The sequence below is a fragment of the Adiantum capillus-veneris genome, chromosome 4, assembly GCF_014529385.1.
Source record: "Adiantum capillus-veneris isolate H3 chromosome 4, ASM1452938v2, whole genome shotgun sequence".
In the NCBI taxonomy this organism is placed as follows: Eukaryota; Viridiplantae; Streptophyta; class Polypodiopsida; order Polypodiales; family Pteridaceae; genus Adiantum; species Adiantum capillus-veneris.
This window is the reverse complement of record NC_140934.1, coordinates 118,352,054-118,370,147: the sequence shown is the minus strand read 5'-3', so window position 1 is coordinate 118,370,147 and position 18,094 is coordinate 118,352,054. Positions and strand designations below refer to the sequence as shown.

Here is an 18,094-nt window from a genome sequence, read left to right as displayed (position 1 = left end):
GAAGTGTCGGAAACAAAGTAAAGAGAAAATTGTAATTTTGAGCATAATTTTGCATGAAAATTGGCAAAAGTGCTTAAAAACCAGTGTTGGATACTTGGGGATTCTTGTGAAAAGATTTTGGCCAAAAATCTATCAGTAGACATCATACGCATATGATGTTTGAAGGGTAATTCTGGTAGCCAAAATGAACTTTTGACTTTACACCCATGTTTTGCATGTTGTGTTAAGCACATACACCAAATTTCATTTCATTTTGGCATATAGACTGAGTATTGAGAGGATTTTAATTTTTTGGGGGATTTCCTTGTCAAAAAGTGGTGATTTTGTCCAGTTTTGATTTCCTAAATTTGATGTGAACACATGTGCATGTTGTACATACCGAGGAGCACCTAAGGTAGAAATAGAGGTTCATTTTGACCAGAAAGACATCATATGCGTATGATGTCCTAGAGGCCAAATTTGAGGTCAAAAGATACATTTGAGTGCACCCTTTTGATCTAGAGAATTTAGAGAGCATATAGGCCAAATTCCATTCAATTTAAAGAATTTTTGGGCTTGTAAAGACCACAAGACGGATCTAGGAAAATGAATGCTTGAATTGATCATATCTAGCACAAAAAAGTGTTGGATTTGAATTTTGAAAGTTGATGTGGGTTACCAATGTAGTGAGGGACCTCTGGAGTGAGTTTCACTTCAATGAGACCAGATAGACATCATACACATATGATGTTTAAAGGGCAATTTTAGGGACCAAAGCTGACATCGGAGCTTACCAGGGTGTTTAGCACAAAGCAAGCTTAGAGACCAAGATTCCCTTCAATTTTGAGCACATAGACATCATACACGTATGATGTCTCCTAGGCCAATTTTTGAACAAAACTGACCATTTGTCATGGTAGGGTACTTTGACACATTGTTTTGAGCATCCTCACCAAGTTTGAATCATTTTGGGCATATATCTTGAGAGAAAGGTGTGATTTTGCACTTCATGAAAGGTGACATGTAAAATTTGTGTTTTGAGAGAAATTTTGAGCTTTAAACTTTGTTGTGATCACATATTCTCGTTGCTTATGATAAGGGGGACCTAAGGTAAAGACATTTCCAAAATTTGAGCACATAGACATCATACGTGTACGATGTCTCAAGTCAAAATCTCAAAGTCCAATTGTACTTTTGACCACATAGGAGGTTTGGAAATAATGTGTTAAAATTGTTTGCAAAATTTTATCTCATTTGGACGCATATCTTTGAATCTAAGGAGATTTTTGCAGATCCAAGAAGGTAAAGGTGAAAAAGTGGTGATTTTGAGCATTTTTTACATCCATTTTTTTTTGTGAGCACATATTCTTGTTGTATACATCAAGGAGCACCTTGGGTAGAAGCATAAGTGAAATATGAGCCAAAAGACTTCATACGTGTATGATGTCTTAGAGGCAAGATCTAGGTCAAATCAGACATCTGAGTATACCATAGTGTCCTCAAGCATAAAAGAAGTCCCTAGCAAAAATTTCGTTGCATTTGGAGCACATTTGGGCTAAAAAGTGCCAAAAGATGGAAATTGGGCAAGGTTCATGCTTATATTGTCCATAACTTGCACAAAAAGTGTTGAAATTGAATTTTGAAGGTTGTTGAAAGTTGCTTGAGTGATAAAGAGTCAGTGCAATAAAAGTCACTTCATTTTTCCAAAAAAGACATCATATATGTATGATGTCTCAAGTGCCAAATTAGAGGTCAAAACTTACATCTGAGATCACTAACGTGTTTGCCAATACACCTAGAGACCAAATTTCATTCAATTTGGATCACTTTTGGCTTAGTTAACCTCCCAGGGAAGATGCAAGCAACTAAATAGAAAAAGGAGTGATAGACCTGGCTAAAGGTGTCAGACTCACAAACGGAGACTTAGGTGGTTAGAGTACATCAAGGAGAGTCTACAATTAAAGTCTGGAGGAATTATGAGCTAGTAGACATCATACGCGTATGAAGTCTCTAGGCACAAGTTGACTATTTTGGCCATAACTTGAGCTCCTGATATCGGATTCAGAAACTCCTTTTTATCAAAACTAAGCTCAAAGTAGCTCTAAAAGATTCAGTTTAAGTCTTGAAGAACAATCAAAGACCTTCTGGCCATGTATTGTTGGTTAGCGTCCAAAAAAACATCGTTTAAGGCCTCAAAATTCATGCAAAAGTTGGGGGTCGTAGTTTTGGACATAGTTTTGATTTTTCCCTGAGCAAAGCACTTTAACACATTGGAATAAGTATTCTTACATCAAGATAGAGCTGTTAAGCCTAGATATCATGTCTACTTCAGATTCAAACTCAGCTTATACAAGCTTAGGGATCCCAACGATAGAGGAGCATCTGCCAAACTTGCAGTTGATAAAGACCAAGTTTGTTGAAAGAGTTTGGATAATAGATCATGAGAGTGAAGGACTGTATAGATACATTAACGACAGTGAGGTCAACCTTTATATGTACTCAGAGCCATACCCAGAAGAGCTGACGGATTACAAGCTCTTATCTGTCTATACATACGGAGGCAACTATCAATGGAAATTTATAGTTGTTGACAAGTATGGATAAGAATAAAGAGCTATAGAAATCACAAATCCACAGATTGCATTACAAATAGGTGGGTATTTGATCAATGAAAGACCGTAAATAACTCCATCAAACACGAGAATTCCTATGAGAATCCCAAAAAGGGAGCCACTTGGATTCCCTCCTAGAGCGATAACGAGAGATGAAATGATCACAAAGATGGCATACGTTCCTCCTCAAGTTAATCTTTCTAATATACCAATCTCCAATAGAATGACAAATCCCTTTGAAGAACAACCTAGCCATAGTAGAAGGCCTGAAACGAGAGAAGGATTGGAGAGTCTATGATTAGACTTGTAGACAATTGGCGAGTTAGACCATCCCAAGTCCAAAAATGGGTAAACAGGAAATGCTCCAAAGATAAATATCTAAGAAATTGCGTAGCAGCTTTCAGAAGAGTAATTAGAGTAGAGGAAGTTCTAGATTTTGCGACACAGTTTGTGGGATTCAGACTAACTCTAGAAGATGACGCAGCTACATGGTTTGACTCAGTGGAAAGACATGATTTTGAGACTCTATATATGATATGTTTGAAGAATTCATCAAAGAATTCTCAAAAAAAGGCATAGCTCACAACATTGTCTCACAAATCCATAGATTCAAATAGAAAGGGGTGAATCAGTACGCAACGCGGCATTCTGACTCAAGAGATTTGTCAAGTTCTGTCCAAGAATAGAACTACCTACGCAGACATGATTGATGCTGATCTTGGATCTCAAATGAATCTAGAAGTGAAATCATATTGGGGAGACAAAACATCTATATGGAGAGCCAACCCCATTCGCTAAGAACACTACCGTCCTGTACGGGAGAGCATAAGGCCAAGTCAGATGTTATTGCAGTCCCATCACAAAGACTGTCTTCCAACAAGGTCATCAATTCAAAAGGGTTGATAGATATTCTATCTATCCCACTCACATGTACGATAACGTTAGTTGATTTGCTTAGAATAAGACCAAACATGTGGACTACTATGGGTAAGTGCCTAGAGAGATTTGACATAAAAAACCCAATGATTCATATTGCGGAAGGGATCAAAGAGCTAGAAATGCCTCAACTAAACACTAGGCCAATGCCATTAAACAAGGTAGGTGAGTATTATGAGGGAAAATATGGGAACACCACTCTTCCTGTGGAATTCCAAGGTGTTAAAACCATGGAAATCCTTGATAGCGGAGTTGGCGTTGCCATCACAACAGAAGAAATCTGGAAACAATGGGGAAAACCAACACTATGGGCTACCAAGATGAAACTGCAGCTTGTAGACGGACACACAAAAATCCCCGTAGGACTACTAGAAAAAGACGGTTGTTACTTCGTGTGGCATTGAATATGAGCATACCTTTGCTATTGTTGACTTTGGCAAGAAGAAAAACTATGACATCATTATAGGAAGAGCATTCATGTGACAATTGAAAATGGTCCAAGACTGGAGTTATGAACATTAATACCTAAGACATATGAAAACCGGATGAGAATAAATCTTAAGGACCATAATTACAAGGATGTGCACAGAACCCTTGTCAAGGAGTTTGATTCCACTACAATAGTAGGATCAGAGTTTTTAGTATGGTTGGGTAAGCCTAAAGAACTATGGATGTGTGGAGCATTGCAATGCGAAAGCTTAAAGAGAGAGGAATGCATTCTAGAAAGGGAAATTGAATTTAAGGATTATATCCCAAAACCATTTCTTGAAGGTACAATAGAGCCACTAGAATGGGAAGACATCTTGGTTATTCTAGATGTGTGCACTATTCAAGACGGTCCAACAACAAAGTTTTTTGATAAAGATGGCTATGGGGTTGTTCCTTATTTTGCAATGAGTGCGATCCAGGAAAACGAAGAGAACCAGACATCAACAAGTTACCGAGATGAAGAGAAAACAAAAGAATGTCACGAATCAAAAGACGAGTTCTATGACTTTGTAGAACACTTGGAGCTTCAAGAAGATGTTGACTATGGAAATCCAGACAACCCAGCATGTGACATAAACGACACTTCAACTAATGCACAATTTTATGATTATCCATGTCAAAGACCTAAGAATTGATGTCATCGTTGCCAGTATAAAGTGCATCAAAAGTAGATTCCAAAATCCTTGATGGTGACGTAATCGCATCAAGCATCCTCGTACGTGGCTCCTATACAAGAAGAAAAGACTCAACCAAGAAGAACACAACCATGTCAATGGGCTAATAATGCTCTAATCAATTGGTTAGAAAAACCCTTCCAAAAATAGTGAGGTGGTCCGGGGCGGGCAACAAGAAGAGCGGCCTCTAAACACCCTTCGAGGCTCCCGTGCTGCTCAATTGGGGTTGGGGCAAGCACAATCAGAGACAACAACAACCCACAGCCAGAAACCAAACAAGAAAAGTGGCACCACCTAGTTGTAGATGCGAACTAGGACGCACCTGATATCTCCTTGTACTCAAACGCACAAAGAGAGGGGAATACAAGATAGCCACACACACCAAACACAAACATTCACCACGCCAGAGAGAGGTAAAGAGCACAAATCAACTTGAGCAACTCAGTCTTAGCCTTAAAGACTAGATGCACACAAAGCTTGATGAGAAATAGAGAGACAACACAAAACTTGACCTTGTTGCCAATACACAAATTGTCTTAGGGTCACGGGAGCCCTCTCACCGAGCACCCTCTTACAATTGACCTTTTAGGCAAACAATTCAATAAGCCCTCAAACCACCAAGCATGAAATGGCACAACAAACTTCAAGGACAATATACCTTCAACCACCTGATGAGCCAACTTATCAAGTCAATTTGGAGAGAAGAGTCGTAGTTGCAGCATACAATTGCACCCAAAACTATAAATCTTGTTTATGCACAAGAGTAGGCTACAAGTGTGGTGAAGAGTATGGCATACACTCCACTCCTCTAGATGGCATAACTAACTTCAAGCTTCTCCATGCACCTATGTGTAATGATGGAATAGAGCACTCACGATTCACACACTCTACACAACTAGGCTTGAAAAGTGGTGTGTTATGTGTTGAAAATGGTGTGGTGTAGTGTGATCATGTGATAATTTACAAGGGAGAGAAGGGCTCTATTTATAGGTTTTAGAAGCCCCGATTAGGATTAGGCCTAATCAAGTTTATTTGAAGGAATAAAAGATTATGCAAATTTTTATTTTTATTTAATGAGGGTGGGTCTCTCTTGTCCTTTGAGTCACATGGATGTGGGCTCAAGGGAAGAGAATTATTGAGGATGAAGGGAGAGAGGATTGAGTGAATAATTTGGGAGTGCCTACTCTAGTAGAGGGTGCATTTTACAATAAGGTTAGTGGTTAGTAGTTAGTAATTATCACTAAAAAATATTTACAAAATCATTCACCATATGGTGAGATATATGATGAGAAAACTTAGAGAAGAGATGAGCTTGTAAAGAGAGGTTGAAGCTTTGGAGAATTGACATTCACCTCTTTACAGCACCGGAAGAAGAAGCAGTCAACATGGCGAAGTAGCGTGTGTCGATGAAGCTATGTTATCTTCAAACCTTGGAAAATTCATGATAAAAGCCTTCATTTGCAGAGATTATCCTTGGATTTTTTGCTGATTTTTTGACATTCTTTACAAAGCTGAAGAGAGTATGGTAATATGGACATATATGTAGAGAGAAAGGGAGACACATAGGGTGTAGAAATGGAGGATGAAGGCTATGGAGGTGTGAGAGATGTGGCAATGGTGAAGAGGGTGATTTAGGACATGGGAGTTGCAGGTTTGGGAGTGGGAAGGAGAGGGAGGAGTGTGTGTGAAAGACGAAAATGATAAAGTGGAAGAGGGAGTGTGGCTGCATAGCATGGGCAAACTAGGGTCCACCAATAAAATCATAGCTCACAGCTCGCAGCTCAAAAAAATATGAAAAAATTTGAGGTGAAAGTTCAGCTCACGAGCTACAACTTTTGTTTGTATTACCTTTTCAAATTCGGGGAGCATGTGATCTTTAAAAATTCAGCAAAACCGACTGTTTTTTCCACTGCACAAGGTCCTTGTGAGGTCCTTCTTTGGATGATTCTTTTGAATACCTCCAAGAGTGAGCTCCCCATGGTGCATGCATGCATTCCACATACCCTTGACCTTATTTGGTAGGTCTATAATTGAAGATATTGTTGAGATCATGATATAAATCAATAGTACAACTAAGAAAATCAAATATTAAGGGGTCTAAAATAATATGTACATGTCAAATATAAATAATATAGGTGGAAAAAATATAAAGGGGTCAAAATAAATCTCTCTCATTATAAGTCTACCGTAAAAAGATGAATATTTTTTGTGGTCTAATTTATGAGAGTAATAGAGAATAGATGTAGGAAGGAAAAAATCACAATAGTGAAAAAATATGCACATAAATAAAACTAGTTTTTTTGGATTTTTATTGGGATGGAGTTACACCAAAAATAAGAGAAGCTTGCATGAAATTATTTTTATATGGAATAAAGAGTATGCAAAATGGTAAGAAAAAATATGGTAATGGTGAGTCAATGTACATAGCATAAATAACACACCATAGGTAGAAATATTTAAATAAATACCAAAATAATTATGAAAAATACTTTTATTTAGGCCCTATATACAATGAAATATTTACACACAAATGGGCCATAATATTTTTTTCTTTTTTTAATTTAATTTTTTGGCTCAACTAGCCCAATGACTAGCTAATTAAGGGTTTTTAAGAAGATATGGGAAAAGTCCCCTAACTCACACACGCCTATGTACACTGAAATGGTAGGGATAACCAAAATGTTTGAGTGATTTGATCCGGTGAGGTAGCTTACTATGGCAATTATGGAAAGCCGAAAAACGGCTATCAATAGTAATCCAAGAGCAAACAGATGATAACTTTCCATAACCAACCAAACCACCAAGGAAAAGTGTCAGAATTCAAATTTGCTAAGGATAGTATCAACAATGATGATTCTTATGACATCCCCTACCTGGAAATCAGGTCAGCACGATCACTAGGAGCTTCCGTAACAACCAAGGAAGGCCAAAAGCAAAGAAAAACAAGTTAAAGCAAAAAAGTTCAAGAAATATGGATACCAAAGAGCCAACTCGGACAAAAGCAAGTATGGATCAAGAAGATGAAGATCTCTGATCAGAAACCACAAGATCCAACACCAAAAGGAAAACAGTCAAAGCATGCAAGAACAACTAAGAAAATCACAAAGTTGCAAGCTTTCACAAATCAAATTTGGGTTCCAAAGAACTTGATTCAAACACAAAGAGGTCAGTATTTTATTTTGATTCCAAAATGGTTAAAGTATCAACTCTCAAAGTTTGAACCTCGTCCTCAACCAAGCGTACAAAGGGTTGAAGCAAAGACCACTACTGACTCACACAAAGACAAGGTGGATCCCAAAGAAGTCTCTTCAAACACAAACAAAGCATGGACAAGTATGGGTTTTCAAACAAGTAGCATCAACGCAACAACCAGTATTGACAAAGAAGCAAGTCCCAAAGGAAACCAATAAAACTATTGTCAATGCACCACCACTTGAATTCTTTCAATTCCTCCTATGGTTACAGTACAACTAGAAGAGAGCTCACTTCAAGAAAAAACCCACTATTGAGGAACAATGCCAAATATGAAAACCAACAACAAGGCTCAAATGGATCCCAAAGAAGCATTAAACAAATAAGTAAGCCTCTACAACCTTCAATCAGGCAAACGACATAGAAGCTTCAAAGACCATCACATTGCTTAGAATAGGAAGCCTTGCCAGCAAATGCTAATAAGCAAATTGGTTATATCCACATCTTGCACATCATAAATGTTTTTCCATGCATTGATTGTGTATGCATAATAGGGCTACATTACAAGGCATGCATAGGCACAATTTTTAATTGCCCAAGCACATCACATACCCTTGACCATACCTTGTTGTCAAGGAGAACTCCAAATAGGAGGGAGGGAGGCATTCTAAATGCGGACCTAATATTATGCATATTAGAGTTTTGTGAGTTGTATTGAATTTTTGCTTTTGATTGTGATGAATAAAGACCGCACCGACATTGACAATCAGGTCATGTCAGGGACAACATGAATTCAGAGGGGGGAAGTGTTGACCCATAGGTCAACAACACTACATAACTCAATTTTTATACCAAAGTATTATTTTTTGAGAGTTATAAAATGATACAGATTATGGTGTTGAACATCATTTGTAATGTGTAGCTAGAGTAGTTGTAGAAGCTGGGGTGCAATGGTACTTCCAATTGTAAATACAAAGCCATTTGACCCATTGACCAATGGTAGGCTTAGTATATAAGGTACCTAGGTCATTTTGTAAAGAGAACTTTATCATAATCAAAGTTTTGAGCTACCGTCAACTGAGTCTTACCACGCACTGAGCAAGTTTTTCCAAGCAAAGACAAACCCGAGCAAGTGTTTGTACGCAATATAGTAAATTTTATCATCAACAAAATATTTATTTTTTTCTATATATTGATGCACTACAACAAAAAGGTTTTTCAACGGATAGACTACCTCCTAAATTGCAATATCAAAGTTTACTGTTAAAAAAAGTAACTTTTTTAGAATTCAAACCTCCACTCGCAATTTTAATTGGTACACTCACAATTTTAATTGGTCTGGATCTTCCAATCATTCAAATTGTCTTGCTAGAAAGCGGATATTTACATCATGACTCCATCAATGCTGATCACTAGCCTATCGTATTGATATGGCACATAAAAAAGAAGCTAAACTACAAACTATCAGATAACGACCTAAAACACCAGTCAGCACGCAGCATGGGCATGTTTTTTTCCCAACGCAGCAGTTTAAGTCTCCTGGAAAAAAATGGCTTAGACAAAGCAGATAGCCCCCACGATTGCATTGGTTTGATCAACAAACTTTTGGAGGCACATTTTCTTCATAGATCCAGGTATTCAATGTCAGTGAGTTTGCCCTACTGCATAACATCTTTCACAATCCAATCCAAGGCATCAGATGAGATAGCATAGAGAAAAGGATAAAGTGTACACCCTTGTCTTATGGATTTATGCAGTGGAATAACATCTGTAAGAGTACCATTAACTAAAAATCTAGCTGATGCATTCCCAAAAGAATGTGAAAAAGAGTATGTCCAAACTCATATCATCCAGACTTTAAAGTATGAACTCCCATTCAATTCTATCATAGGCCTTATCATACGCTCTGTGGCCAATTGTTTGTGAGGAGATATTTTAGAAGAGAGTTTTCTGCAATTTGCAATGCAGTGATCAACATCATATCTAATAAGGAATGAATTATTATTCTCTTCAAATGATGTACGCTTGTGCTAGTACTACTACTTGTAGTCAACTAAAATATTGGCGGCTGTAGAAGTCATATCATAGTAGTGCAAGCTGAAGCTCATGCCTCCTGCTTCTTCCCAATATCGAAGGGCCAATTAGCTCTCGCTTCCTAATTTCACTTGCATGATTTACTACTTGACTTCGGCTGCAATGTTATTGCATCTCCTTGGAGCTACGTCACATTAATCAACTCTTGCAGACACCATATTTTGCATTGAATCGGTCATGAGAGATGTTTTTGCTTGTCTGCAGATCGTTCCGAAATGCTTGACTCATCAAATTTTCAAATAGGTTATCAACAGAGTTGGACGATGAGTGTGACTGAAGCCGAAGGCTCATCAAACCATGACTTGCACTAGTGGCATCATTCCCTAATGCCTTTCCCTCGACATTGCGTTGTCTGCCACTAATCCCCTTACACACTCTGCTAAAAGCACAAGCATCTAGCTTCATTGAAGCCGTTGGCTTAATTATTTGAGGATTATAACCATCATAAGCTTTTCTGCCCTCATGTCCACTTTGACGTTTACTCGTTCTATTTCTTTGCCCTCTGCCATCTGCATTGCCAACAACCTGATAGCATCAACAAAAAAATGTGATGACAAGTGGGGACTCAAGGAATTGAACACTTCTGACACCTTAACATTGTCTCGTCAAAATGCCTTCTTAAGGGGAGGATCACATTAGATCTGCGATTTCTCAGTATTACTATGGAGCTTGTGAGCCTTGATGCAGTCCCATACTCTCTTGAGGGCATCAATCCTTGTGGTCTCCGAGGTTTGCAAGATGGGAGCCAGGCTGGAGGAGACCCTATAGAGGATCTTAGCGCCACCTCTGGGCTCGGGCTCAAGAGTGGTTTTGAGTTTGGCCTTGGGCACTTTTTTGCTCATCTATTTATCAACTCATGCAAAACGCAAAGCAGTCACACACTAGACTAGGGGCAAGATACCGGTCGATGGCAAGATGAAGGATCGTGATCGATGGTAAGAAGATGGATTGGGATTGCTGGGGTTGAACAATTGAAGTTGGCACTTGCATGTGCAATACCCCATACTGTAGCATGAACAAGGCTGCATGATACAGTCGAGCATTGGACGGCCTGTACCGAAAAGCACCTGCATGGACCATAAGAGAGAGGTAGAGGTGATGGCGAGGCAACTTTACATAGCTTGCTAGCGAGAGAGGAAATGCTGATCGACTGGATGCAACAGCACATACGGAAACCCTCACTTCTCCTCTCTTTGTCTCTCTCTCTCTCTCTCTCTCTCTCTCTCTCTCTCTCTCTCTCTCTCTCTCTCTCTCTCTCAAAATAAAGCACTAAATTTCTCCTCTTCAAGTATCATTCTCCTCACATACAGAAAACTCAAGTACTAAAATAAGTCTCACAAACAGATAAACTAAAACCGCTCAAAATGAGCAGACTACACAAAAAAGTGACCCTCTTAACCAGACTCACTTCTCCAAAGTCGCTATATTGAAGCTCTATTAGCTCACAAGAGATTCATTCAAAGATAAGCTTGACAGGTCGATTGCATTACTTGGCCCCGTACCCGCTTGGGCCATTTGTAATACCTCCATCACCTCTGCCACTTTGGCTTTCAGCGCCTCAGGAGATTCAATCAATTAAATGTAAAACTTCTAGTGATCCAACTCGAGTAACATGCCGGTAACTGTTCTTGCATGATCATGCTCCAATTGATCTCTGTTGAACATCAATCCCTGTTGTTCAGGAGGCGCCGATGCTTAGGCTGATGCCAAAGCAGTAATCCCCTCTCTCTCTCTCTCTCTCTCTCTCTCTCTCTCTCTCTCTCTCTCTCTCTCTCTCTCTCTCTCTCTCTCTCTCTCTCTCTCTCTCTCTCTCTCTCTCTCTCTCTCTCTCTCTCTCTCTCTCTCTCTCTCTCTCTCTTTTTCTTTTAAATCCTCAAAAGCTCAAATTCCCACTTTGTTCACAGTTTACAATCAAGGCCAATAGAGACCCTCATTGAAAGCTAACACTCGAAAATGTGGATATGCATAAACTCTGATTTCGTAAAAGAAACTCTGATACTCCTCGGCTTGGAGGATGAACTAGGTGTACATGGGGGGCTGGTGAAGATGTGGAATCGACAAGTAAGATGCTCATTTAATCACCCTTCTTCCTGAAGGAGCTGCCTTCAGTAAGTCGAGCACGGCCTCCTGTCGGCTGGCACAATCGTTTACTCTGATGCAAAGCTGGTCTCGAAGCGCCAGCACTCTCGAGCAAGGAGGCAAAGCCGCCTCTCTCTCTCTCTCTCTCTCTCTCTCTCATAGTTAAAAAGAAACTCTCTGAAATCTCTCTCTCTCTCTCTCTCTCATAGTTAAAAAGAAACTCTCTGAAAGAGCGCGCGCCAGCACGCGCTCTTTCAGAGAGTTTTTTTTTAACTATAAGAGTGAGAGAGAGCTATTGCATGTTAGAACCCAGCACGGCCTTCTGTCGGGGCTGGCACAATCGTTTGCTCTGCTGCAAAGCTGGTCTGGAAGCACCAGCACTCTCGAGCAAGGAGGCATAGCCGTCTCTCTCTCTCTCTCTCTCACATAGTTAAAAAGAAACTCTCTGAAAGAGCGCGCACCAGCGCGCTCTCTTTCAGAGAGTTTCTTTTTAACTATAAGAGTGAGAGAGAGCTATTGCATGTTAGAACCTTGCATGACGGCCGTCCTGCGAGAAGTATCCATTAGCTTCATGCAAGCAAGTTCCATCAGCATTGCCACAGGAAATGGAGTTCTGACCTCTCTCTCCATGTCCAGCACACCTTTGTAGGGTTCTCCCACTTTCTTGTCAGTGGCCCATTTCTGCATTCTTCGGGGCTTCCTGTGGAACTTTCTTCTTGAGGAGAGCAACCGAGGATGGCAATAAAAGCACCGGATCCCGCACCGTCCTCCCATCTGGCAAGTGGTCTGAGAATGTTTCCATTCTTACTTTTGACAATCTATCTAAACACTATGAGTCTGTTCTTTTCAAAGAAGAGGCAGAGCCATCAACAATTCTTGCAGATGTTATGTCAAACACTATTTACACAGAGCAACCAGGTCAACGCCTACCACTATTTACACAACGCGACCAAGTCAACGCCTGGAGGAGATTGATCACCATTTTATTCATATCTCAAGATTGTTTATGATAAATGAGAATTTAGAGTGTATAGAAGAGTCATATCTAATTAGAAAGACAAATCCAAAGCGAACTATGGGTTGAATTCAAAAGTTCAAGAGGTCATGAGTAGCCCTCCCATACCTTGCCTGCAGACAAGACGGTGTTAGATGCTGCAATCTTGATGTTGAAGCACAAGATACATCAAATTCCTATATTTGTCAATCATTCAAGACAAGTTGTTGTTATTGTCACTAGGATGGACATATTTAGCGCATTGGAGGGGAAATCATCTTCATGAGTGATGGGTGATTAAGCTGGGCTATAGCAAGTAACACAAACTGCGTAATGTGATGGAATACATACTTTAGTCTTAGGTCACATGCAAAGTTAGCCGATTTACTAAAACAAATTTGATGCGGTCTTGTGAGTGGAAGTGTGGCTTTTACTATTTTCAAATTTTGTAAGATCCATGTGTCATGTGAACACTTACGACTGTACTTGTCTTGTATGGACTTGCCTTGAGAGAAACTGATTAATGAGAAGCTTATTTTAAGGGTAAATGAGAGAGAGAGAGAGAGAGGGAGAGAGATTTGTTGTGCCCTAAATCACCGACAACCACCATCCATCATGTTGCCTACATGTCGCTCATTGCAGCAGCAGGTGTGGCAGTGGCTTCTAGCTGAAGGCACCTTTGTCCTTTTTCTCAGCTCGCTCGCCCCACCCAAGTGACTCTTCCTCTCCTTCCCTTTCGTGACTCGACTTGCCTCCATTAGCTTTCTGGACTGTTGCTTTGCCCTAGTTCTCCATGGTTTCTCAGAGAGAGGCCACAACTTCCAGGATATAGAAGGACCATGCATGGTTTCATAGCAGCACGAAAGAGGAGATTTCCTCTCATGGGAGCATTGCCTTTTGCCAGAGATCTCCTCTTTATGCTTTTGGGGAAGAATTGGTTGCCTCCACACTTGCAACTCTTGCTGAAGGAGCAAAACTTGCAACTGTTGAAGTCAAGGCTCTAGGAGATAAAGCAGTGGCCGTTTGCGAGTCTCTCTGGAGATTTGGTTGGTGGAGTTTCACGTAGTGCTGTGGCTCCACTTGAACGATTAACACTAGAATGGTAACATGACACGTTTATGTCCTTGGACACTTTTGTGTCCTGTTAAGTGACCATTTTGCTTGAATTATTTGAAGAGTATGAAAATGAATTTCTAGGTGCTATATATCCACAAAGTTTCCTTATGAGCTGAAAAAAACTTAGCATTTTTTTTTGAAGTATCAATCTCACCATTAACCTTACTCTTGCACAACATTTTTGAACCTAAACTGTGTGAAAAAACGGGTCCTGTTTTTGGCTTTTTTTTCAATTTTTGGCAACTATACCACTCTAAACTTCATGTTTGTGAGGTTTAGATGGCTAGAGGTTAGGCCTTCATAGTTCTCAACATGTTTTGATGCTTGTAGGGAGAGCTAAGTATTAAACTTGAAAGTTATGACCAATTTACAAGAATTGCATAATCCTGTTTTTTGGCCAAAATTAGCACTTTCATGATTTTTTTGGTGGCTTTCTTGATATCCAAATTCAATTTTGATTGTGTAAGTGTAATGTATAACATAAAGCTAATCTTCCTTGAGTTTTGGGGGACCTAATATGCTGTATAGCATAGTATATGATGATGGTTGAGTTTTTTGATTGCTGAAGAATACGATACATTTTAAAGTAGCAAGTATATCTTTCTCAATATTGCTAGTTTCTTAGGCCAATTGTGTGTATTTTGTAGGTAGTAACCATATCTAATCATAGACTACAAACTTGGCTAGATATTGAGTAGTTTCTATGGGTTTCTAGAGGTCATAATGCTACACCCAGTTTTTTCATGTTTGCTGTATTTAGCACTTTATCATTGCCCCCAAAGTTCCAATTGTAAGAGATTCATTATCCTTTTGACATGCTCCATGTCTCCTTTTGAATCCAAAGGCCCAAAGGGAACTAAGAAAACATGTATATAGTATTTGTATTGAGCGTGACTATAGAAACTTTGATGATAGGTCTGCAGAATGGCAAAAATGCAACTTTTTTGTACTTATTTTTTTGCCCAAAAATAAATTGGTGAGGTAAAAGCAACCATATGTTTTGGTCACCAACCCACTAAAGTTAACGGGGCATTTTATCTCATGTCCTACAAAAATCCCCACTCTTATTTATATGCAATCAACCGTAAGAAATTGCTGTTTTGGGCAAAATGCACTGGTCCATCAACTTTGGAGGCTTGTAGTGACCAAGGGATGAGAAAAATTACAAGTTTCTCATTTTTTCCATACGTAGTAGTTATTGAACTATAAGCTCATGAAAGGATTTTTCAAAATGAGTGGATCTACTATGGTTTTGGAATTTTTTTCCAAAACCCTGAAAGGACACTTTTATGTCCTGTTAGGTTACCATTCTAGTGTTAAAGATTCTTCTTCAAGTTCAAAATCCATTGAAGCCTAAATATAATGGCATGGTGCAAGGCTTGAAGTACATTTGGTCAATGAAGGCTTAGATGGAATTTTCAAAGGAAATGGAACAAACTGTGGTTGAATAATTCCTAACTCTGATGTGAAGTTTTACAGTTATGAACAAGCTTCAAGTGAAATTTTGTGGTTGTACAGGAGGGAGACTGGGCGAGAGGATGCTAAGCTTACACCATTACTAAGACTTGGAGTTGTTGCATGTGCTGGAATTATTGCAATATCTGCCATGTATTCTATGGACATGGTTTGGGGTAGGCTTAGAGTGTAGACAAAGGTTTCACCAATGCGCTATCGAGGAATGTTCCATGCAGCGTCACCAATAATGAAAGAGGAAGGACCATCAACAGTCTACAAAGGCTGGTTGCCAACTGCCTGTTATTGGTGTGATCCCGTACGTGAGTTTGCATTTTGCGGTATATGAATCACTCACAAAGACTGGCTGGTGAAGAGGAACATAGCAAGCAAGCCAGAAGAGAATGCTGATTTGAGCATCCTTACAAAACTTGGGATGTAGAGCAGCAGGAGGTACAGTGGGCCAGACGGTAGCATATCCATTTGATGTTGTATGGAGGAGGATGCAGATGGTGGGATGGAAGGATGCCTCCTCTGTCATCATTGCGGATGGTCAAATGAAGGCACCGGTTCAGTACACTGGAATGATTGATGCTTTTTTGAAGACTATTCAAAATGAAGGCTTGGGAGCCTTGTACAAAGGCCCAATTCCCAATTCTATCAATGTTGTTCCTTCTATTGCTTTGGCATTTGTGACATACGAGGTGATGAAGGACCTTCTTGGAGTCAAATTCCAAATATCAGATTAAGTGAATGTGCAACCTGCAATAGCAATAATGTAGAAGAGATTGTCAATGGACAAACGATTTGAAAGTACGCATAGGTTTTCATAGATTTAAGTTTTGAGCACTTTTGAAATTCTACTCTGTCTTCATACACTTTTTTACAGATGAGTTTGGAGTGAGGATTTTGAGTATAGATGCTTTGGGATAGGTGTATCCTAGTGAGGGGATGGTGTTCCTTAAGTTTTGTACAAGTCTAGTATTGTTTGGTGAGTTTCCTTCCGTTTTGTGTTTGTGGGTTGGGTGGTGTAGTTCAGAGTAGCGAGATTCTTGATTGTGGTTTAGTTGGGCTTCCAGAGTGTTGTATGTGTGGGATGGTCTTAGCTTGACAAGCTATAGAGATTGTCTCCGTGGGCCTATCGTGTCATCTGTGTCCTTGATTGACATTATGTTGATCTAGGTAGTGTTGCATGCACTTTATAGGTGGTGTGATTCACTCCTGCAACAACGATGGTGTCATTGCTATGCAGAAAAAAAAGCATCTGGACATGCATCCGGGTGCTCTATTTTTGCATAAGGGCGACATAAGCAATATGTCTTTTGCCTTGTCATAAAATCTAATATCTAACCAACCCAAACGATTTTCTCATATTAAATTGATAATTTAATGTAGGAGAATAAACGGGAACAAGGCTTAGGATATATACATGTGCTTATAGATCTATCTCAATAAGGGGCCAATGGTAAAGGGGCTCAAATGAGAGGTGTTCTGTCAAAGAGCAAGGCTAACCAATTGAGCTTAAATGCCTTAGGGTTAGCTTCATTGAAGATCTCCAATAGTTACTGTTAAAAATCCTTTGACCTTAGGTAAGCTAGGGTTGTGCTTGAGGTGGGAACCCAGCCCAAGCCTGAGGTGCTTTTCATGCCTGATGTGACTGAGATGGTTGAAGTGCTTGATGATTGAGATGCTTGAGGTGCTTGTCATGCTTGAGATGCTAGGGTTGTACTTGAGGTGGGAACCCTTCCCAAGCTTGAGGGGCAAGCTTGTGGTGAGAACTTGGCCCAAGGTTGAGGGGCTTGAGGTGTCACAAAAGAAACCAAATCCCTACAAGGAGGTGGAGATCCATGCAAGAAGGGGGGGTGGTTGCTTGACCACTCTCTCTCCCAAAGGGCACCCCTTGCCCAAGTGGCAAGTAGGACACATGTAAAGCCCCTAGCTAGTTTACCCTCATGGTGTGCCTAAAGCCTATTGGTTGGCCTTCCAAGGGGTCCAATGATAATTTAGTGGATTTAATTAATTGTTTTATCATTTATCAATTCCTCTCTCTCAAATGGGAAAGGGAGACACTTATTCCAAGGCTACCCTTGTTGCTTGATATGCCTTTGTTTTGTGATTGGCTAGACCAGGAGGGGTCCAATGAGCTTCAAGCATGAGCTATAAGGGGGGGTCAACCAAAGCAAGCTAGGGGATTGCTTGAGGGATATACTCTCCCACATACACTCACACAGACTCTCATTGTGTGAAGTGCAAAGTGCAAGAGCTCCCTCTCCTTCTCCAAGCAAGTAGAGAGGTTGAGAGCCTACACCAACACTCTTGGATATGGAATGCAAATCCAACCAAGAGCCATACTTCAATGCTTAAGCTTTCCATATTCATTACTATGCTATTATGTATGCTAGCAAGAAGAGTGATGATAAGTGAGGAACTAATTTTTTCTCCTATAAAATGTTTCTTCTTCCTCTTTCCTACCCTCA

General features: G+C 39.8%; 2 pseudogenes; both read left to right on the top strand.

Moving 5' to 3' along the window:
- Window positions 1–12,590: 12,590 nt before the first annotated feature.
- Window positions 12,591–13,335, top strand: LOC147459886 (uncharacterized; annotated as a pseudogene).
- A 507-nt stretch (window positions 13,336–13,842) lies between these two features.
- Window positions 13,843–16,366, top strand: LOC147459885 (mitochondrial adenine nucleotide transporter ADNT1-like; annotated as a pseudogene).
- The last annotated feature ends 1,728 nt before the right edge of the window (window positions 16,367–18,094 follow it).